Raw genomic sequence first — 24,668 nt, 5'->3', positions numbered from 1 at the left:
GTAGCGAAAAATTGGAAGTTGTAGGCGAATATGTATAATTAGGGCAGGTAGTAACTGCAGATCCAGACCAAGGAAGGAAAATAACCAAGAGAATAAGATTGTAGATTTAGCGTGCAGATTATGACTAGCTGCTTACCGGTGTTGCTCAAGAGGAAAGTATATAACTGTGGCATCTTATCTGTACTCACCTATGGGGCTGAAACATGGAGGCTTACGAAGAGGGTTTTATTTAAGTTGAAGACAACACAGAGAGCTATGGAACGGAAAATGGTAAGTCTAACGTTGAGACATAGGAAGCGTGCAGAGCGGGTCAGAGAAATAACTCGAGTTAATGCCGTTCTAGTGGAAATTAAGAAGAAATGGGCATGGGCAGGGCATGTTTTGCGGAGAGAGGATAACCGGTGGTCGCTAAGAGTAACTAATTGAATTACAAGGGAAGAAAAGCGTAGCAGGGGGCAGAAAGATAGGCGGGCGGATGAGGTTAAGTTCGCAGGGTCATGTGGATGCAGCTAGCACAGGACCGGGTTAGTTGCAGTAATATTGAAGGGGCCTTCGCCCTGCAGAGGGAATAATCAGACTGATGATGATAATTACATTGATTTTGAGAAGCAGTATGGTGCAATATATAATTACGAGGCATTGCATTGATATTCGGAGGAAATTTCATGGCCCCTGCTACCACAGCTAAGTTTGTAGAGGAGCTGACCGCCTTTTTGGGTGCTCATTTGAATGGTAGCACAAGGCTGATAACAGAAAGTCTCGACTTGCTCAATATTAATTAGGAAATTTTTTATGCATTCACTCCTAAATCCTGAGAGTTGGAAAGCTACTGGAAGTAATGTACTATCATAATTAGGTAGATTATGAACAAAAATTATGAGCCACTTTGCATACTTAGGCGTTCTTGTACTTTGGGTCGCTATCCTGCAAAAGAGCTGATTGAGAAGTGTCAGCTGAGCCGGAGTGTCAGGCACCAAAGTGAAGTAAGTTCATATAGAATCGCGCATTATGTGACGTAAATCTTTTTAGAAATTGATAAACCTACGCAAGTGCAGGCAATGTAATTAGATATTTTTAAATTTTATCATTGAGAGAATTTCAGCTGGCTTCAGCTAATGACTGTAGAGGAATTATAAAAATATGGCAGTGCTTTAAGAGCAGCGGAACGTTTGTACAGGTACATTTATTCCTACTCGTATAAGAAAATCGCAAGAAGCGCAAAATGTATCTGCTATGCAGAAAGCAGCAATACTCAATTGAAATGTTCAATCTCCGTGCTGAACTGAAACTATAAGCCTTAAAGGAATTCAAACAAAGGTTTCTTTAAAGAAAGAATTGGTAACTTTTTGAAGTCTTCCCCACGAAATCTTGAAGGTACTTTAGTGACGAAAATGAAGAAATAGACTCAGTAAGAAGCCAATCTGAAATGATTTCAGAGAAGGCACGAATACAGACAGCTGCAACGTTTTTTTTTTTTTGTAAGAAACTGCGAATGCGATGCTTCGCATTCGCGTTTGAATAACCATCCCTCTAGAAGCCACTATAGCAGGCATTTTCCGACAATTGCTTGAGCTTGACACACACACACACACACACACACACACACACACACACACACACACACACACACACACACACACACACACACACACACACACACACACACACACACACACACACACACACACACACACACACACACACACACACACACACACACACACACACACACACACACACACGCACACGCACACACACACGCACACACACACACACACACACACACACACACACACACACACACACACACACACACACACACACACACACACACACACACACACACACACACACACACACACACACACACACACACACACATCATGCATTCTAAAGTGGTTTATCCATTCTTCCAGAACTTACCGAAACGCTTCATTAATTGCATTTAGTTTCGGAACGCCGGGAACAAACTGACGACATTCTCATGTTTTTTTCAAGGCATTCTTAAGGTCCTAAATAGTAAATTTGTTTTGGAACTTCGGAATGCTGCTATTGCTCCGCTGATGCATTATCAAAAGGACTGCAGCCTATTGGAACGGTCGTCGCGTAGAGTTACTTTATAATCCTGTGTCTGATATATTAAAATGTTTGTCCAGAGATCCACAAGGGTCGATGTTGGGTCCGATGTGGTTTTTTATCTATGCTAATGACATTTCGAAAGTTCTTGATTCATGTGTTCAAATTAAACATTTCGCCGACAATTGCATATAATTTACTCCAGAGTCATAGATTCAGCTGATCAAACGAAAATCCGCAAGTTTTTGTCATTGGTCCATAGTGTGGGAAAAAAATGAATTACTTGAAGCCGTCATTTTGTCATAGAAAAAAAAAAGCAATTTGTTATGATTATAAAAATGTCGAAAATTATTTGAAGAATGTACAGGGCAGATCAAATTTGTCTAGAGCGCGCGAGAGGTGTCCTGGGAGAAAGTTAAATCTTGTTAAGATTTCCTTGCCGCTGGCGAGGCGCCTGTGCCTGTGCTATTCAAAAAAAGACTGTCCAGCTGGGTTCTGGCGCAGTAGCTGCTTTTGAACTTTGCTGCAAGGCTGACGTCCACGTACGCAAAAGCTCAGCCGAACGTGAAGGCGGTAAGCATCGCGCAAAGAGAAATACATGTGCCGCTTGCCTTGTCGCTAGGATCTGCTGAAATGGAAAATTTCGCTGTTTGCCCGAAATTTCACGCGCGATTAACCAATCAGACTCTCGCTGGCCGTTTCTGGTTTGTCACAAAGCTCCTTCCCGGAACTCTGTGTTCGCCTCAACAAGCACGTCGTCTTGGCCATTGCCGCTGCTGCTGCAACGATGTCGTAGTGGTTTAGCATTAGCTGTGAGGTAGCAGCAAAATTGAAATAAAGGGAACAATTTGCTCGTCGGTAGCGAAGGGCTTAACGTTCGGATGGTGCTTCGAGCGAGCGCACTATGGCGATCGATATGCGAGCTCAGGTGACAAGGGTGCTCGACTCGATCATCCCGGCAAAGGGCTTTCTAATCAGGTCAATATGCGTGGCTATAACAGCTTTTGACAACACCAGATTACAGTATAGAAGGTTGTGAGAGGGAGTACAGTACGAAATGGGGCTCATAGAAAAGTTGTCCGCGTTATTCGGCTAAGGTTTATTTCAATTTTAAAGAAACCAGCTTGCGACACATGGGTGAGGTCAGGCAAAAGCACATATGCAGCTTTACGTCAAAAATGACTTTACAAAAAGCCTTCAAGAATATAGCGCTAGCCAAGGCTAGGAAAAAAGCAAGCCACGCGAGAGTACTTTTGTCCCTTTTTTATTTTTATATCATCATCGTCTTTGGTCGCTTCGTCTTTGTACAAGTTTCTTGATAATACGAACAGTAAGGTAAGTACTGAATGGGGGGGGGGGGGGGGGGGGGGGCTTTTTAAGCTTAGATTGATTTTCATCATCATGGAAAACCAACGTGATAACGTGTTATTCCAATGCACTGGCGCGGCCCGTATACAAAAAGTGTGCCTGCTGCGAAATTGCAGAGCAGAGCACCCCTCTATTTACTTTTTTCTGTATTGTTTAAGCGTTTATTTTGTAGTACAATTCAAGGTCTGCTTTTTATAACTGTTATACTGTCGTGCCGAGAGTAAAGAAATGAAAATTTAAGTCAGAAAACTGTGACATAGGCAATAGTGTGCGGCCGCACGAGAAATCCTTTATAAGAGACAAATATGTATGGAAATTGAATCCCCAGGTTCTTCCACTGTCTTCGATCCACCTGGTTTCTTTCTAGTGTCATTATCGACTTCACCTAGTGTTTTCCTCGTGGTGAAAACTTTGATAAAGTAATAATGCTAAAGTTTGAATGTCACCTTCAAACGTTCTTTGGAAAGATTGAATACCAGGCTCTTTATATTGAAAGCATAATGACCCGCAAACTTTCGACAGCGCTGCGCTCAATGCCCGCCAGAAACAAACGTCTCTTATCGCGCAAAAATTGACAGATGAAATTTGCAGCACACACACACGCACACACACACAAAATAAATACTGTAGAAGTGAAGGGTCTCGCAAAAGCACGTCTTCGCCGCAAAGCGAAACAGAAACTCAACTGGATGAGCGAAAGTACCGTTTTTCTGAGCCGCAAAAAAAAAAAAAGAAAAAAAAAGAAGAAGAAGAAGAAGAAAAAAAAAAAAAGAAAATGCCACAGTAGCCGTCCTAATGCGTTTTTAATTGGGCTGACAGCAAGGAATCGCGGGGCAAAAAGCAGCGCGCAGCCGATCTGTTTCTTCTTTTTCTCGGAAAGAAACTGCGCAAAAATGGCAGAAAAAAAGGGCGTACGAGGGGCCAGTAGCGTTCGTAAAAAATGTTTGACACTGAGCTATAAAAAAAAAAAAATTATGCCGATGTAACTTCACTTTTTTCCCCGTACCTTGTGAGGCGGGTTTTTGGAGTCACTAGCTGATAAAATGTGCGCCGAAGCTGGAAACGTAATAGCATGCTTTTCTTCTCTAATTTATTTTAGCCTTAGGTGGTGGTGGTGGCTGGCTCATATTTCTAGTAAACACAAGTTTTCAAGGCGCACGCCGAAGTGAGTTGAAACTTCCTATCGCACAAAGACACGGGTGTTGCAACTCCCTCATTATCGTACAGCCTATCAATTTCGACAGAAAACATCAACGTGTACAAATGACAGGTCAAGACGAGGGGGGTATTATAACCGCGACTTCACCATCCGATACTGCGGTAAGCTAAGAAACAGGCAGCCTGCAGGCTCGCTCTTTACGGATCTGCTGGACCCTACATTAACGACAGCAACTGTACCCGCGCAGCGCAATGCATTTACCGCACACTCTGTCACGTTTGGCGGGTGAAATTACACTTTGAATGCAACTTAGCGGAAGTATGCGGTTTTTCTTTTGTTCACGTTTTCTTTTTCGTTGCATACTAGTGAACACAGCTTCCCAAAGTGAAGTCACGTCGGTGTACGCAGGCGTACCTCATGCCGCATAATTCGTGATGTATGCCCGAAGAAACGGCAAGTGTTAGTGTGCTGGAACGTTGCCCCCACCCAAGCCATTGAAATGTCGTTAAGGAGCGTACAGTGGGTGTTGCGCGCACGGTTGCTGTTCACTTAACGAGACATCTCAGGTGGTCTCTGCACCTTCTGCTATAGTGAAGGGACCTTACATTGTACGCGATGGGGTTATCTGCCAAGTGCCGTTTTTGTTCAAGTGGTCATTGATGTTTTGCTGCTCTAGGGGCAAGGTCGTACCCCAATCGAACGGCAACATCGGCGTCGGTCGAGTTGAAATTAAACGCAATTTGCACACTGTGGAAAGTTATCTTTGCTTTGGTTGCAGAGGTGGCTCGTTTCACAAACTGCAGAAAGAGGAACGATATTTTTTTTTGTGTTCCGAGGAGAGGCCTTGAAGTCGAGCTGTCTGACCTTCCAAGTTTAACCAAGCCAAACCTTCACTAACCAGGCTGCCTTCTAAGCTTCCTTTCATTGAATGCTTTCACGTGGGTTTTGTGTACACCAGCTAAAAGCCCAATAGCTCCAGTTTATCAAAGCCATCTTACCGGCGCTGAACGTGACTGAGGGCACAGACGATTGGACAGGTAATGAGAGTTGCCGTGCTTCCTTACATAAAGATGATTTCTCACGACACTGCTAAAAAAAGTTAGTAAAAAAGTGTAATGAGAGGCATGTTCATCGTGCCCTTTTCAACGTCCAAAACTCTTTGGCATGGAGAGTGAAGAATGGCTTGTAGAAGAAAAATTAAAATATTCCGTTAAATGACGTAGCTCCCCGAACTGCTATGCTCATGACGCAGCCATGGGAAAATGAGCGAAAAGACCAATTAAACAACCGCTCGTAAACTCTGGCCGAACACAGCGGTTGCGGCATACGGTCACGGTAAAGTCAGAAGGTGCGTATGCGACAACAGCAGCAGCGGCACTGGAGGATTAACGTTTTGGCTCGTGCGACATTGTAGTGGTCTTCACTGCAATAATATCACTGGCCTTTTCCACGAACGAAGATGTGTTTATACGAGTGGTCAGATGGAGCGGGCAAGCAGGCACATCGTATATGGCTGTAAAGGCAGCGATAGTATGAATAACCTTAGCGTGAGTATCATTGTGTGACCTCTTGCACCGGCGCCTTCCATAAGCAAGCTTATTTTATTGCAAGTGATTTCCCCATCCAAGATCAAGGTCGCATATGCCAGACGGAATATAAAGAACGGAATAGTACGCTGTAACTGGCAGTGTTGTAGGCGGGGCTAACTTAGGTACTCACTGTATGCAGAGCAGAAAAAATCTAAAAATGTTTGGACCAATATTTACACTTTGAAGCGAAAATCCGCGACGTATTTTGTCATGACGAAACGCAGCGAACGCCTCTGCCATTCGTTTGTGCTTCTTTATTTTCGAGCACTGCAATGAAAAACACTGCCCTAAATTTCTTGATCTGATTTAGGTGTCACAACTTTCCGCATCCTTTTGCATGTATCCTTAAAGAGAAGAGATTAAGTTGAGTTTGAAAACGGCGCCGATCTTGTTTTCTTCACGCTTGCGTTTTTGTTAACACGAGAACAAATCCGCAATGCGAGTTCATAGACACGAGTAATGATAAAGTGCTGCTCTGCACCCGCTTCCCCCCCCCCCCCCCTCCCCCCCCTTTTTTGTTTTAAACCAATGTGCTCTCTTCAGCCTTTTTGACCGTCGTATGAAGCGATATGTTCGGAAGGGCATATTTTCTCGTTACAGCCTCTGTATTATGCACAGCTCTTGACCTCTGCCGCGAGAAAGATTCGCACATGCATGAAGTTTGCTGACTTATGCTCACAAATACTGCTGCGCACCATTGAAATCGTTATTTGTTGTATGATTTTCTGCTCTTTGTTGACGCTCAATGTCGCCGATACACGACTTTATTACTTGGAGCGCTAAATGAGCTCGGATTTATCCCGAACGAGTGCAGTTAAGCCCGGCGGATTCCCCATTTTCCAGAAATTTATACTTTCTTTTGGCCGTTTTTTTTTTTTAATCTTTCTACGCCGACATTAAATTCAGCGCTGCTGAATGCAGCACGTTTGCTGCTATCGGCGCCGACTTACTTAATACTTTGCAGGCACAAGCCAGCCCAAGGAAGAGGTGATGACAATGCTACGCACATGTCTGTTCATTTTTTTTTTTGCCTTCGCCACTCTCAGCACTGCGTTACAATATGCAGGGTGTTATTTTTGACGGTTTACTGGTCATTATGGTAAACCCTGAGAGAAATACGTCAGTGCGATCTGTGGATGTAGATTGAAGAGCAGGCGGACATTAAAGACGTGATAGAGCTCAGTGATTAAGCAATTGATTAAAATTAAAGAATAAACTTTGTTTATTTTAGAGGTCAACAATATTTTATGACGATGAAGGCCGTCAAGAGAAAATCTAAATCCAATTTTTAAATTTCCTTTTTTTTCGGCATTGCAGTTCGAAGTATTTAACGTCAGAAATACGTATTTTTAGCTCGTAAAGCTGTCTTCTCGCAACGCACATTTTTAAAATTGCGTCGCTGGGCGTAGTTTTGTTTTGGTTTGTGGAGTTTAACGTCCCAAAGCAACTCAGGCTATGAGAGGCACCGTAGTGGAGGGCTCCAGAAACTTTGACCACCTGGGGTTCCTTACCGTACACTGACATCGCACAGGACACGGGCGCCTTGCTTTTCGCCTCCATCGAAAATGAGCCTCTGCGGCCGGGATTCGATCCCGCATCCCTGCGTTAAGCAGTTGAGCGCCCTAACCACTGTGGTATTGTCACGGAAATAACGCTCACTGCTTCTACTGCATAAAAAAGATAAAGCTTCACCACATTCATATATTTATTGCGGGAAGCCAGCTTTACGAGCCAAAAAAACGTGTTTCTGACGCAGAATATTTCGAAATGCGTTGCCGATAATAAAAATGTAAATGCTGGACTCAGCTTTTCCGTTCACGGCCTCCATTTTGTTATTATAATGTTGACCACTGAAGTCACAAATAAACAAGTTCATTAGCTAATTTTTGTTAATTATTTCCTTTATTACTCAGCTCATCACGTACATTCAACCATGGTTACAGCTCATGGCAATTTTGCTGAAGACCACATAGTAGAACAAACAAAATGCCGAGATGATCCTATAGGCATTATGAAGCTGACTTGAAAGTGGAAATGATTGGCTAGCTCAAAATGGAGCTGAAATGGGACAAAAATTCGCGTTTAAAATTCTTGCGGCAGCCGTCGTTGCTGGCTCCCCCAAACTTCACGTATATGGGAGCGTTACGAATGTCTCGTTAGTCATTCAGTTTCGCAGGTCAATTTTATTTATTTATTTTATTAAATTTTATTAAAATTTTATTAAATGGAACCTTGCCGAACACATGTTCGATGGCAGCCTTTGCTACAAGCAGTGAAAACTAAGAGAGTGCGAACTCGGGCATCAGTGGGATTGTTGATTTGCCGACTTTTTTTTTTTTTTTTTTTTTTTTTTTTACAGGTATCTTTCATGTTTTCCCAACACTCGTTTTGGACTAGCACATCTTCGACTTTGTTTCGAGCTGGAGATACTACTTAGATTCCAGAACAGATATTGAACTGGTCGGTATCAACGCATCGAATAAGCGATGCACAATATCGGAGGAGTACTTTGTTACGTCACTTGGCTCGAGAAACCGCTGGTCAGTCAGAAGCTCCAGCTTCGCAGGAAGCCGCTTAAATATGCGCTATAATGTTGCGGCACGTCTCCAACTGAAAAGCTTGACTACAGTCGCTGAGAACAGACTTCGCTCTCTCCATGCAGTCGAGAAAACGCATTCCCTGACATGTAATATGTGCTACATACATTCCGTGTTGTCAGGCTGTGCGTAAGAAAACAGAACATTACCATTAGAATTTTCACAAAAAAAAAAAAAAATCGTTTCTTTATTTACCCTGACAGGGTCCGGAGCCTGGTACTGAAAGGGCGTGTTTATTTGTTCGCATATATTGATGACTAGACACAGGAAATGAAACAGAAAAGTAGAAATTGCGCAGGAAAAAATGAAGCCCAGAGCCAGGAAGCCAAAAAAAAAAAAAAATCATCGGCAACTTGGAATAAATAGTGGTCCTCAAGCGTGGCTTTTTAGACTTGTTGGTGCGTGCACATAGCGAGAATGTTGCGCAGAGCAAGACATGGACAAAAGAAGAAACAAACAACACGAGCACTCGTGTTGTTCATTTCTTCTTGTATCCTGTCTTGCTCTACGCTACATTCTGGCTTTGTTGTCCTATGCGGCTATTGCAAGCCTGATTTGGTAACCTTAAATTTGGAAGGCCGGTGAACACGAGGAGAGCTTGTAACTAGTGCCTTACCACCGAAAGTGATCTGGAGCCTTGACCTGCAGTGTCCACCTCAAAATACCAATATTTATTTTACCTCACTCGATTGAACTTTGTTTCCTGCTCGTGTCTCTTTTTTGTTTGTTTGTTTCGGTTAAAAAGACACAAATAGAGTACCCTTTTTTTTTATTGTTCAGCGAGTTGGATGTGTAATAAGGAACAGCTGCATGGCGTCGGAAGGTGCATATCGGTTTCCGTAAGCCTAATGGGGAACATGGGTTCGTAAACATAACGGTGAGTTGATCGCCCCTTATGTGACGGGGCGGAGGTTTTGAGAAGCATGATCCGACGCCGTTACTTGCGGCACGCCGTTGCGCTCATCGGCCATGTACAAAAAGATGCGCCATTGGCTGGATACTGATATGCAAGCTGCAGATATTTCCTCTACTGGCGCAGGAGAAATGCAATCATCATCATCATCATCATCAGCCTGACTATACCCACAGCAGGGCGAAGGCCTCTCCCATATTTCTCCAATTAACCCGGTTCTGTGCGAGCTGCATCCACTTGACCCCTGCGAACTTATTAACCTTATCCGCCCACCTAACTTTCTGCCGCCCCCTGCTACGCTTTCCTTCCTTGGAATCCAGTTTGTTACCCTAAGCGACCATCGGTTATCCTCTCTTCGCACTACATGTCCTGCACATGTCCATTTCTTCTTCTTGATTTCCACTAGAATGTCAGTAACTCGAGTTATTTCTCTGACCCATTCTGCACGCTTCCTCTCTCTTAACGTTACCCCTACCATTTTTACCCTGCCGGGGCTGAAACGTGGATGCTAACCAAGAGGGTTCTACTTAAGTTGAGGACAGCGCAGAGGGCTATGGAAATGCAATAATGAAGGCCATACTTTTGGTAAGAGTTATAAGACGAAGTTTGCAAAGGCAGCAGCAACGGACAGCAAGAAATTAAGAGAACGGGAAGAAACACGATTATCACAGTTTGTAAGTTGGGCCCACTACACTGAGGACGATCCTATTGTCCTACCTATACTTAGACTTCTAACCGCAGTTATAGAATGCAGCAGCGGCTGGAAGAAGTTATGCTCTGCCTTTTTGGGACCGGGCACAATAGGTTTCCTAGTGTCGAAACGCCATGCGATGTTACGCGTAGCAAAACAAAAGAGAACGGCTGTTTTTCCTGCAGTACCGAACCCCGGTTGTATCATGCTAGGGAGATAAAATAGTCGATCGAAAAATAAGAGATCGAGAAATACTCGGTTGCCATGGAAAAAGCTGAAGCTGTAAGAAGTGAGTGCGCTTGTACGAAGATTTCTGAAATATTTATTGGCCGTTAGTACATGCTGCATTACACAATTGTAATCTATAGCTCTGGCGCTTTCTGCAACGGGGGGAGGGGGGGGGGGGGTCAGGTGGTAGCGTGCGTCATCCTGCGTGTGGAATCCTGGCAGCCCGAGCTGCATAACAAAAGAGAGACATGGAAATAGTAAAAAGGTCTCTAATAAAAAAAAATCATGCGCTGCGCAGACTTCCGGGCAAGTTCCACTTACAGGAGCTCAGCAGTGATATGCTTGGCAAACTCCGTATCGCATCGTACTCGCCTCCTATCTGTTTATGTTTTCTCTGTTTTCATTTCCTAGCATTTGCAGGACGCTGATTCCCAATGCATGTGCATTATAGTAACTTCATCTTTCTTCTCGTTTCATACATATGGCGCTGTTTACGTTCAGCACCATCGTCATGCTACTTCAGTCATTGTTCCCCATGAACGCGTTTGTGCAACAATACCTTTTCTCTGAGAAGGCTCGCCTTTTTCAATAGATTCGCCCAAACACAAGCTCTAACGTTTACAGAGAATGGGCAAGAAGACAACATAATCGCGCCTCCTGTGAAAACTGCTCAACTACACGCGCAGGTTGTGTGTATGCATACGCACATGTTGCGAGTCAGCACCACAAGGCGACGCGGGAGCCATCTCGAAATAGAGGTGGAGGCGTCTGCTTCTCCTTAGGTCTCTGGAGGCGTGGTGCACTGGCTGCTCAGATAAAGAAAAAGAAAAAAGAGCTAGCGCTGTTCCTGGAGGGTGTGTCGGTAAAAACTTCCCCGGAAGATACGGCCCCGGAAGAAGCGTCCTCGGAAGAAAGGGCATCTGAGGAAACGGCCGACAGAAAAAAAAATGCCCCCAGGCTAAAAATTGTCCTTAAATTAAATACATTAATCCGGAATTGACATCGCCAATATTTGCACATTGTATTACATACTTTATTGCTTTGAGAATCGAAGTAACATCATTTGGGTGCTGGGACCTCTGAGCGCTTGACATGCATGTTTACAGGCAGAAAACACTGGGAGAAGGCATGGTGCAAGAGCTCTCCACAACCTGCAATACCTCTAGTTTGTTTAGAGTGCATAGTCGTCCTGTTCCGCAGCTCAGTAAGCAATAATTAAGAAAGGTCTAATCGGATGGGTAATATACCCTTTGAGATATATATATATATATATATATATATATATGTATAACCGCCTCGGCACTTAGTAGGGCACCACACAATACAGAAGGCGTCCCTATAGAATAACCTCGTAATCTTTCTGATAACAAGGCTGAGCTCTTCCTGAGGTAATGCTTTAGAATCCTTCCTACACTTACAGGGGCGGTGGAGATGTTCATAGGGAAAGCAGGCGAGATTTAACCGTCATTTAATCATGGTCAACCTGAAGCAGCACTCCATCATCCGGCTACCAAAGCCGGTGGTCAGCGCGCTTTTTCCTCCGCAAACAAAGCGAAGAGCTGCCATCATGTTTTTCTTTTGTTATTAACTCCCCGAATCTGTTCGATGTTCGGTCACTTCCGGGCCGACAGGCGGAAGTGCTGTATAAACATACTTGCAGTTCGCCATGGGGAAACAGTCAGTGCTCTATAGCGCAAAGACTACAGCAAGGGGCAGCAGCAGAGAAAAAAAAAAAAAAAAAAAGACGCGAATAATGTCAAATTTGAAACCATAAAAAAATATGGAACGACAAATCAGTAAAGGTCAGCAACACTAAATTCAGCCCTGATAAGTCGCGGGCATCAGGCGAGGCAAAAGCCTGAGATTGCGTTATGTTTGAACCCGTTTGGGGATATGTTTTCCTATTTCGCAAATAGGAACTTTTTTCCGGGGACGTTTTTCCGGAGACGTGTTTACCGGAACCCGGGAGCTAACAATTTCCACTGCGAGCATTAGTTGGCGATGCACTAGATACGTTTCTATTGCAACAAATCAGCTTCTCCCGCTCCTAGAGTCCCTATTCCTACCTGTGGGTGATGATACGAGCGACGATTACGGTGAGCCCACCAGGCTGAACATCATTCAGGCGCATAGTGCCTTTTATTTTACGTGTGAGGCTAACTCACAGTTTCTAAGGAGCCCTGCCTCTGTTTATTTCGCCCAAACCTGCCGTGGCTGCAGATTTTTCTTCCATGGGATGGGGGACAGGGTTTCCGTTGAACGCCTGTGTGTTGTTAGCTTGGCGGATTTGAGCATAGTTGGCACTGTTGAGCCGGTGGGGTTATCACACAGTAGCCCACCGTCAGGCACTTCGGCGCGGTGAGTACCTGAAGTTTCCCTCAAACGCCAGACTTCTCTAACACACAGGGTAGCTTAGAGAAAGGCTGAGCGTAGCATTGTGTTAACCTTGCGTGTTTCAAGCCTACAGGAAGTGTTTTGAAAACCAAGGGATGCTAAGAGGGGAATCAGTGTGAGAAAAAGCTTTATACACTATTTACAGCCATTTAAACAACGAGTTCGGCTCTGGGGCCGAAAGCTAACATAGCCGTACACGACTGTTCTCGCGCAGCGACGGCCGGGAGATTCCGCCGCGTCCGCACTGTCAGGGGGCGAACTGCTCCCGATGGACGCTAGTGGCGAACTCACACTCGGAGTCTCGAGCTGAAGCACTTGAGTCTCCGTAAATCGAGAAACCGTTGACGGTCAAAATGGTCCAATCCGACGGCAGCACCTTCGCAGGGCCAATGGGAGAGCTTGCTGCGCTCTAGCTTCAAATATGCCGCGGGGCGAGAAGGGGTTCACCGTCAGGGCCACGGCGCCGTGCTGTCTGGATGGATGCTCAGCTCATGTTGAAACACGTCGCTTCTCTCCCTTTGGCACGGCTCGCCTCCAGTGCAATGATGCTTTGCAAAGAAGTATCCGTATTTTGTGAAAGAGGCGTTAGCCGCAGAAGTTTGGCGTCCGGCTGAATTTCTGGGCGGCTTTGGCCAGGCACAACAGCACACAGTGTGACCCTATACCCTGTGTGCGTGTGCGGGAGCCTGCCCGTGTGTAATTCATGATCAACGACAATAGCATGGGCATTTATTTGCTGAAAAACAAAAAAAAAAAAAACACCAGTTTCTTGATTGTGCGTAATCTTCCAAAAATATCGATCCCGGAAGCCACAAAATATACATGCGATGCACTGACGGGCTGGCAAGAGCTTGAAAGTAGGAACACCAAGCAGCTTGTATGGTATGATTAAGCCGCGCCGTCATATGGGCGGATCCGATCTGCCTTCGCCGCTTCTAGTGAGGTGCACTTACGCTCCATCCAGAAAAACGACCTTTTTTTTTTCGGACAGGCGATCACGTCTCGTCCTTTCCGACACGAACGCTCACGTGAACGTAGCAATCTTAGCCGCGAACGGCGCGTTACCCTGCATCAAAAGAGAATCGCCCAGCCAATTAAGGAGCCTCACGTTTCGCTAGACGAGCAGCGTTCGCAGCAAACCCGAAGTCAACACCCTCTCAGGACGGCGGACGCAACGGCGGCGTGGAAAGCCCTTAGCTAATGACGCAGACACGGCAGCTTTTCTGCTACGAGAATGGCAATAAATATGACCCCGTCAGGAATCACGCACGCTGACCCTTACCGGTGTAGGCACCGGTGCCTTGTTATTTAATTTCCTAGCTTTTCGGGTCTCTGTGTTCCGCGTTAGAATTTTTTTTTTTTTTTCGGTGTGATTTCCCCGCTAATGTTTTGTTTTCCTTACACATTTTGCTTAGCTCCGCTTCCACTCCTTCTGGCTGCGTCGGAGGACGGCCATGCGGCAAACGTGCACAGTGTGCCGGTGGGTGGCAACTTCATCATGTCAGCCAAGCGGCGGAGGTGCCTCTGACTTCTAGACCTTTCACCTGTTGCTGATGGCGCGAGGGAGCCTAAGTGCGCTCTTTGCCCGCCGCTTCCGCCCCCTCTGGTGTTTAGCCTACGCTCGCTAGTCCCAACGCACACTCTGGGCGCCGGTTACGCAACCGAGAACATAATGGTCTCGCCGACAGATTCTCCAGCAGCTCCTTATCAGTAGAGATCGATCGCGTTGATTCCAGAGTGGCAATGACCTTCGGCCGAAGGCTCTGGGTTGGCGCTTTTCGCGCCTGGACGTAACGTCAATAAATGCGTGTTAGTGATCAGATGTGTGTAATGAGTTTCAATTAAATATTTTCTAAGCTCCCTGCAGAATCTGCACTGGAAAATGCGTAAGCCTGTGTGTTGCTGTGTTGTCCGCGAGATGTGTCAGCGGTACTCCGCGACTGATAAATACTGCGCCTTTCCTTTCTTGTAAACCAGTTATAGAACGCCGGTGAACTTTGATGCTTTTCAACCGAACGCTGGTTGTGTTCAACAAGGGGAGCGCGATGTACCATGTGCAGCAGCAATGCTCAGGCTCTCACATTTTTGCATTGCAGATTCCGCAGTGCCCTCGGAATTTTTCAGGCTGCAGTTGGTTAATTAACTCTCTTTAAACACTTTCCAACCATTCCCACGCATTTGGGAACGGAACGCAAATCACACCCTCTCCCAGGTCGTTCACGTTCGAACATTTCAAATTTCCATCCACCGGAAGTTAGGCCTACGTGACCGGAAGTCGAATACCACGCGGCCCCAATTGAAGTCTTCATTACCCTACCGGCTATTTCGACGTCTGATTAACAAAATTAGCTCTGATTATTTAACTAACTAATCCACATCAACCATTTTGTCAGTTGCACATCTTTCCTTGACACTCTACCCACCATTCTTTTTCCAATATACCAACTAGTTCCTCTGTTACAACTCCGACAAGGTCATGCCCATGGGAAACCCGCCTACATAACCATATAATGCTGGCGCATTAAAAAAAAAGTTCAAAATGTGAGTCGGAAAAGTGCTGGATGGACGAGACACTGACTGCGAAAAATAATGGAGAACTGGTGGAATGCTGTTATTTCTGGCGACGAAACAAAATAAACAGATGGATACACGAAGAGCAGCTCTATTTTGCTCGTGTATTCGTTTACAGTGCAGACCCAGCTAGTTTGAGCCTCAAATTGGTGCAGGGGCACATTTCCGTTTATATTACGGCTTGGTTTAGTTTTTAGGGTTTAGCATCCCAAAGAGACCAAGGCTATGAGAGGCGCCGTAGTGAAGGGCTCCGGAAATTTCGGCCACCTAGGGTTCTTCAACATGCACTTGCATTGTACGTTTATATTATCAGATTATGAACTTGCTAACATAGACAGAGATGATTATTTTTATTTCATTTAATCAATGTGACTATTTTTAAAACCAATTCTAAAGGGAGAAGCATGTGTTGAAATTGCGAAAGTAACTTCACAAGGCTCCCGACACCCAATATATTCAAATATAGTCTGCCGGAGAGAGTGGGACCAATAATTCAAGTGAAATACGGTAATATAAAGTGAAATTATTCAAATCACCTGAAGACTGCGTACACAAGGCTTTACGCACTATAGCAAAATGCAGCAGATTATTTCAAGAAAGGAGTAAACTTAATGTATGCACGAAGGGAATGTAAGAATGCATTGCATAAACTTACCCGTAAATGTCAGGACGTGTAGAATAATGTGAACGGCGTGTAGAACTTTGCACATATATCGGGAATAGAGGCAGTGCATCGATAATCAAGACCAAATTAAGACACATTCAATGTGCCCAGACGAGGGACAGTCTATCACGATACATGCCAGAAAGAACTGATAGAGCACGCAAATTACCATTCTGGATGCAGGGTTTAAATCTCAATTTATTGAATAATAAAGGGGTGGTCCAGCTGAAACATATCTGTTTTATATCCTGTTTGGCTTGCAAGTGCAGTCGAAGTAAGCTATTTTCTTGTAGCCGTCCACATAATTTATTAACTCATGACTGTTTCACGGGAGATTTATCGTTTAGCAATGAATTATATTTGCACGAACGGAATTTCGGCAGAATGAGGTGCATATATCGCATACACTTGAGCTTTCCTTGAGTATCATCATTTTAAAGGTTTTCTGTGCGCCAAACTAGAGCGACCGCCGACCCTTATATTGAAAGTATCAGAAGTACCGGTTAACTTCCCTGCCTCTCCTCCTCATCTTCCTCCTCCTGCTCCTCGGAAGTATCGGAACTGCCACTATATAGCATCTCCAGTCGCGCTTTTCACGGAGGCGCTACAAGATTCTTATTGAATGTAAATAATTAAATAAAATCAGTTTCTCCAGCTACATACGAAGTCTCTCGTCGCGCTTGCCATTCCAAGATACTTTTTCTTTAGCATGATCAAGTACTTTTTGTGTACACAATCTAATCTAATAAAATAACAGTAGCTTCCACACATCACACGCACGCCTTTCAGGTTGGCTGCGGCCAAAGGTGACTGAAGCTTCGCATCCCTTCGTCGCTCCGCATCGTTTCGTCTATCTCACGCAGACATACCAGCCCCACAATAGTATGTTGGTTCCTCATGGAAGTGAATGGTGCACTACGTTCACTAAGGCGAGTGTGAGAGCTAGTTGGCGACCCATAACGAAGAATCGCGGAGCAACACAGAAAAAGACGTTAGTCACTTTGGTCAAACGAAAAGGTGCTTAAACCAGCGCCTGTAAGAACATTAATGTAGAATGTCGATCGGACAAGAAGGTGCTTAAACGAGCCCCTGAAGGAACATGGCTACAGAAACTGACTGCGCACGCATACAGACCAGGGAAACCCGGAGCTGGATTGTCGCGGCTGTAAAAAAGATAGTCAAGATTCCTTCCAGTTGTTTCGCTACACACCCTCAAGGTGAGGGGAGGAAGGGTTACACCTCAGGGCTCCCTTACTTTCAAAGCACCCCCTTAGTTCGTAATACTTTTCTTTGTACATTGATGACTACCAAAAATGACCACCTCTTCAGCTCCGATCTCAACACTCACACTCCCCGCCCCGCTCTGCCCTTCAATATATTTAGACGTCCCCTTAATTTCAATTCCTGGGGAAATCCCCGATTCCTGTGAGACAAGCGATTGTGCACCGGATCTTGCTAGCGGTTCGTGCTCTGTAAGACTCTGGCCAGATAGTGCGGGTGATTGCAGAAGTCTCTCAGATATCTAGGCGGCATAGTAACTGTGTTAACGTGTCTTCGTTATTCGTGAAAAAAGCAGAACTGCGAGTTTTAATAAAGTAGCGCACAAAATAATTTCATTTATAGTTGCGTACTTCATTCCGAAATCAGTGAATAGTCGCAGTTCCTTCAAGTAAATGTCAGTTGGAAGTGAGCGCCTGGGCGTCAGCTTCTAACTTTAGCTTTTTCTACATGACCTTTGTTGAGGTTCGTTAGGCAAGTAGGCACTGTACGTATCCGTGTCATTGGAACACATTTTCTTTTTACAAGTATCCGTAATAACATTCTTATGTGCTGATCCGGTCCCTGCAGACAGACGATGCAGTTAGCGCTTGGTATATGACAGCGATGTATGAGTGTAATAAAATCATGGCTTTCTTCGGCGGCCAGAAGCGAATTCAAATCCCCGTCTCTTTCGATGAGGCAGAAGGGGGAAATACTGCAGTGTTTGCTTTTGCTAATAACTCCTTTCGCTTGCTCGGCAAGCGTAACACGTGCGCCTTGAAGACATCATGTATGTATGTATGTATGTATGTATGTATGTATGTATGTATGTATGTATGTATGTATGTATGTATGTATGTATGTATGTATGTATGTATGTATGTATGTATGTATGTATGTATGTATGTATGTATGTATGTATGTATGTATGTATGTATGTATGTATGTATGTATGTATGTATGTATGTATGTATGTATGTATATATGTATGTATGTATGTATGTATGTATGTATGTATGTATGTATGTATGTATGTATGTATGTATGTATGTATGTGAAGGAAAGAAGCCAACAGTCGGCGAGCCAAGGAAAGCTTTGGGGATTGTACTTTGTTTTTTTTTTTTATTTTTACTTCGATAATCAGATAAATTAGTAATGTAATCTGTTTAGGGGAAATATAATTAAACACAAAGTAGACGGAAAAACAACGTGCCCATGGTGGGAACCGAACCCACAACCTCCGAATATCGCGTCCGATGCTCTTCCAACTGAGCTACATCGGCCGCTGCCCCACCTGCTATTTTTTTGGTACTAATGTTGGTCTGTATGCGAACCTATCTGTATACGAGAAAGTTTTTTTTTATTGCGCTAGGCATCGTTTTCCAGCTGGTAAAAAAAAAAAGACACTTTACGTAACCGCTAGTTTGATGGAAACAAAGTAGCGAGCCGATTTTCGAAAAGATTCGCATCCTTACTAATAGTTGTAAATCTAAGAAGCACACTCTGCTCTTAGCGATCACTCTCGCAGTTACGCAGCGTCCCCCTAGAGAGATTGAGCTTACCGTGATCCGCGATCCGCCACCGTGACTCTCTACTGCACGTGGGCGGGGGGCTCAAGCAGATTGGTCCCGATGCGGCCGGTCTGTGTGCCGACATCCAGTATGTGGCGCGTAAAGGAGATCTGGGCATGCGCAGTGGAACGCGCGGTGGTGGATCACCGTAGCGGATCGCGGATCACGGTAAGCTAAAACTCTCTAATCTTCGGTCCCGCTTACCGTTCCCTCAAGTAACGCAAAAATTGTACGAAAGCTAGGGCATGATAACGAGGTGTAAATATTTGTCACGCAACTGCAGCTGCGAGCAAAGATAGTATTGGGCCTGACAAGAATATGGTTCATCGTCACCCCGGTCAGCTCACACAATGGCATTAGAGCTACTGGTCCTGGAAGAGAATATATCGGTTCGGAGGACCCGGGGTACAAACCAGAAAGATATCGCCATGTTCAAAGCGCTATCTCAATTCCACCTGTGAACCAAAAATGAACAATAGAAAAGAAAAGCCGGTTTTTCGACGGTCTCCCTACAGAAGCAAAATGACTATTGAGACGTGCCTTCTTTGGACTCTTTACAAGTATTTTCCTTCCAGTCAGCGGGCTTCTGAAGCGCTGATAGAGTAAAGCTATCAACCATACTGAAGGCTATTTTCTGTGCAATTGTAAAAAGTATGACAGTGGCATACATAGCCTTTGCAGATAGATCAAATGTCGACAAACGCGCGCAATACGGATCGTTTTGTAAAAAGGGTTGATTTTTAAGGCGAAATCCTTTCAAGGCTCATGGAGCGCAATCCAGTGCGCGAGTTCTGTGCGCAAGATCTGTCATATTCCATAAGATTCCGCGATATGTGTTCTTGTCTAGCGCTCCTGCCTTCTGCAATCCCACACTTGAACGCGCGCCAACCGCCAAGAAACGCAATGCGATAGATTGCGCTGGTGTACCGTCCAAACATACTTGCCGGAGAAAGTGTGACAGATAATGTGCCTTTCCTTTCCTGTAAACCAATTATAATTATATGTAACACTGCAACAAACGCCGATTAGAGGCAAATGATAGAAGAGGAAGGGTAGGCTTTCGCCAAGCTTTTCTTAAGAGACATTTTCTAAGAGACCTTCTAAAAAAGTTTTTTTCTCCTGTGCTCCTATCTCTTTTATCTGTCCTTTCTTCCTTTCCATTTTTTTTTTTTTTTTTTTTTTTTTGCAGAGACGAAATATCTGCTTGAACTTGTACAGCCATCGCCAGTCGCCGCACAATTTCGTGTAGACATGCACTTGGACCGTGCCACTCTCCCTTCCCTTACTCTCTGCTTCTGCCTGTTTAAGAAGAGTCGTGCTTATATGCAAGCGGGTGCCAACCTGTCAGCCCGTAAGCGCCTTCTGCTTCCCATTATTTTTGCTGAGCTTTCGTTGTATCAAGCCAATGATGAGGCACCGCCCCAGCGATTAGCGAGCGACCAAATAAGGGGGTCATTTTCTCGCTAAATCACCCAGCACCAATAGCGGGAGAGCGAGCATCACGCAATAGCGTAGCATGATGGCGCGGCGAGGGCACTTTGCGCCAGACTCCGGGAAGGCGCCTGAAAAGCGCAATGGCGGCGCGGCTGTCTCCCATTCGGGCATCTCCACATCAAAAGGGGAGCCTCCAGCCGCGTTTTTACGTAACTCGCATGGCTTCTGCCGTTATGCCGCCCGCGCTATGCACCACCTCGAGACGCTGCTACACACTCGCACACTTTCCAGCATGCGAATTGGTGGAGAGGTGGGACGGCATCGCGAAGCGACGAAGGCACGAGTTCTGTGCAGCATGTGAAATGTGGGCAATCTGCTATAGTACTGAGCGCTTTTTTCTTTTTCTTTTTTTTGTAGCGTGCCGGGTACCGTAACGCAGACGCATCGGTGGACAAGCGCATAAGGAGAGGCGAACATCGTCGGCTCTCTATTGCACATAGAAGCTTGGACGGACCTTGTGTTATAGCGCCCTGTAATCGCATTGCATTGAAGGGTGCAGCTGCTAAGCCCTTGCCCGGCAAGTGTCTTGCATTATTCAGTTACGGCCGGTAGTATGCTTTAGATTTTTCTCATAACAGAAAATGCTTGAGCTGTGAAAAAAGGGGCAATTGATCCTTCAGTATAAGGCAATCTAAAGCGAGCCGAAGGTTGTGTGACCGAGCCATATAGATGTGTTGTAAAACTTTATTTGCAAGTAATGCGAGCTATAAAGCTGGCTGCGAGAGACAGCTAGACTTTCATAATATGTATTAAAGGCTCTGCCAGCTCTTTCGGTGGTGGTGGGGGTGGTGAAAGCATTTATTGATTCTTGAGCCTTATAATTACAGCCTATATTGCTGGGTCGGTTCGATATCGCTTTGGTTACGCAACAAAACTAGGTGCCGTTTTTCGTAACCATTGGTCTCTGTTTTTTCATCTCTTAGGCTAAAACTATTGTCTCTCTTTGTCTCTCTCTCTCTCTCTCCTTGCCTTTCCTACACATCTTCCTCCTCTTCCTTCTGTTTCCTACTTGGAGATACAACAAATCGCAGCCGTGTAAGATAGCTACGATAGATAGCAGTGCTCAAGAAATGCTATGCATAATTGCGTGAGCAACATTGGTCGTCAGTCTTGTCAGAATCTTTCAATAAAGACAGAACATCCTTAATCATATAGATCACATGTGTAAAAATTTACACCTGAACTACCAAAGTAATGAAATGTAAATATCAGTGGGGTCCATAGGAAACACTTAATATCCGGACAGCAACGTAGTAGTGGTGGACAAGTAATGGAGATAGCCACGTCTTTTATTATATTAGCGCATGCATATAAAGTAACTGCAGGACGTCATCGTAAAATCAATACCGCACCAAAGGCCTTCAGGCAGCAAAAAGTAAAGCACAAAGGTTGTGTTTTGTCCTTCCTGCATTGCTGATATTAAAACTGTACATACTACAAACGCACGTAGTCTTCACAGATAACCTATATGAACCGAAGTGCCATCTCCAGGAACTACATCTTTTTGATGGACATCACTTATGCTCTTGAAACGCTCATGAAATTGCACTGAAATGACTACTGGATTTGATAACAAACAATTTAGAACGTTCAAACAGAGCTGCTCCAGTTTGCACACTTAAACTTGCACTTCGCCTGCAACAAACACAAGTGGCATCTCTACCACTACACTCAGATTGTCGGCATCATCATAATCCCCAGGCATATCACCACATGCAGGGCACATATATACCCCCTTTATTGATTTTGCACCTGATTATGCAGCAGCCGCTAATGCCCTATTCCAAGTAGTTTTCCTGATCTCATCCAACACGTCCCCCCCCCCCCCCCACACACACACACACAGCTCCTCCTTCCTTTCTACGGGCAAACTCCTTTTTTTTTTTCTTCCTTCCATGCTTCTGTAAAAGGAAAACAAAATCAATGTCTCAAGAGTTACGATTTTCTATATTTTCAGGCAAGGCCCTATTGTTAGCGGGCCAATGAAGTCTTGAGAAAACACTTCGTCAGGGAAGAACTTTTTTTGTGACTTACATGTCGTGTTCCTCAGAAAATCTAGAAGCTGCGATGTGATATGATCATTTCTAGTGCACTAAATAAATTGCCCCTAGTACTTGGTATCATCGCTTTACTCAAAGAACGGCAACCATGGCGGCTAGATTGTGGCGTGAGCGTGCATTTTTGTTCACGCGCTGGACACTGCTGGCGCCCCAAGGGACTACCTGCCCACCTCTTTTACTTATACTGTTTAGACTCGGCCTACTCACTCTCGTGCGGGCTGGAACATCGAGAACGGGGAGAGGACGGGGAAGATCACGGCGCACGTAAGCCACGGACTGACGTGCGGTGACGAACTTTGCTTCGCGAGCGCCAAAAATGCGCACATTAAGAAAAGTGCGCGTGTGCCAGAACGCTGCTGTTGATTACGTTTTCAATAATTGAAGGATGGTATGTCTCGTACTAATGCCCTGCCACAAATCTCCAATTGGAATCGAGGGCCTAGCTCTAACAGCCGAAAGTGTTACAAACTATTTAACTGGCTTACTAGTTGACGTGATTCACTATATTCATGTGCATCAACACTGGTATTACACTGCCAATGAAGACATATTTTGAAAGCATATTCTAAAATTTTTACTTCACTTTTCCCGGAACCGCCTGCATATTCCTGAGGCGTACTCGCTGAGTAAACAATGCCCTTTTTCCTGGTCGTAAACGCAATTTGGTAGCGCGCTGCTTGAGCAGGGCAGGTAATGCAGTAGCTGCAAGTAAAAGGCATTTTTGTTAAGTAAGGAGGAAATGTAATTTGCCCTGCCTGCCTTTTAGTTCTTTCATATGAACGCTGTGGACGAAGGCACGCCGGGGCCTTTCACGTGAGGCCGAACCGCAGGAACCGCTGAACTCAATTACAGAGGCACTCTCAGGAAGTGTTTATGGTACGTGTAGTATGCGCAAAATACAATGTGGACCAGAAATCTTCGTACACTTCACTACATTCTCATCCTATCAGCTGCTCTTGTTTTAGATGGTGCTGGTGTTATCGTGCCAACCAGTCCAGGGGCCTAGTTGCGCTGGTTATTTAGTGGTGCATAAAGAAACAAAAAAAGACAGTGGCATCGTCCGAGGGAGCCCAAGGTTCGTCCCTCGTTAAGTAATAACACCACGAAGGAAGATATGGAGTCGACGTCGAAGTCAGTACAACACCGGCAACGGTTCAGTCCTTGCCGGTGTTAAAAACAAAACAAAACAAAAAAACTGAATGATGGTAAACGCTGTCTGTAGAAGCAATCTACAGAGAACTCGAAGTACACACGATGAATTACGCGCACCAAGATGGCAAAAGCGTGCCTGGGCGAATGTAACAGGCACGCGTAAACAAGGACATAAGTTTGTTCTCACCGGCACACGTGCGCACCCGGCTCATATACTCAAGGGAGCCAGTGAAGATGGATGGCGCTGCATAATCAAGACTTAATACTGACCAAACGTTTTTTTTTTGTATGTTTTTACTTCGCCGGCATAAATCTACTAACATAGCGAGGTCTTGTTGAGCATAAGGTTGGAACTTGAGCGGCGCAGATGATGCTCATTTATGGAAAGCGTAAGCTGCAAATTCTGAGTTTTCGGCGTTATGTATCGTGTATCAACAAGCGCCAGAACAGGCACGCGGTGTTTTTTTTTTTTTTCTCCGCGACTTGCCTAATGCACGTGTCACAATGTCACCTCATCTTATCGAAAACTCTTCGTGCGAGCAGCACCAAGTTTCACCCTGCGAATAACAGTTTCAACAAAGGGCTTACTTCAACTGGAATCCCCCCCAAAATGTATTTTTATTCTATTTGCAGCAGCGATGTGTTTCTCTTCCTGCTCAGTGCTTTCAAATTAAGAGTTTCTAATTACCATGACGCATGTCTTTAGCTAACTGTGACACGCTTTAACATATTGTACAAGAGGCAAAAGACTCCTCCTTGTTCTTCGCATGAAAATATAGAACGACTAGCGCTTCATATGTGAAGGAGAAGAGAGGACGCTCGCGTGCGTCCTGTGTTCCAAATACTCAGTCGCTGTGTCGCGATGTGTGTCGCACTAAGGA

The 24,668-nt window shown here is 44.9% G+C and overlaps 1 long non-coding RNA gene across 1 annotated transcript; it reads left to right on the top strand.

Moving 5' to 3' along the window:
- LOC146204933 (uncharacterized) lies at positions 1-22,687 on the top strand. Its single transcript, XR_014703057.1, has 3 exons — positions 1-270; positions 20,933-21,092; positions 22,533-22,687. It is a non-coding gene; the product is annotated as an uncharacterized LOC146204933 (long non-coding RNA).
- Positions 22,688-24,668: the final 1,981 nt, after the last annotated feature.

The sequence above is a fragment of the Amblyomma maculatum genome, chromosome 1 (assembly GCF_055883805.1).
Source record: "Amblyomma maculatum isolate TAMU_Amacu chromosome 1, ASM5588380v1, whole genome shotgun sequence".
In the NCBI taxonomy this organism is placed as follows: Eukaryota; Metazoa; Arthropoda; class Arachnida; order Ixodida; family Ixodidae; genus Amblyomma; species Amblyomma maculatum.
This window is presented reverse-complemented; position numbering and strand designations above follow the sequence as displayed.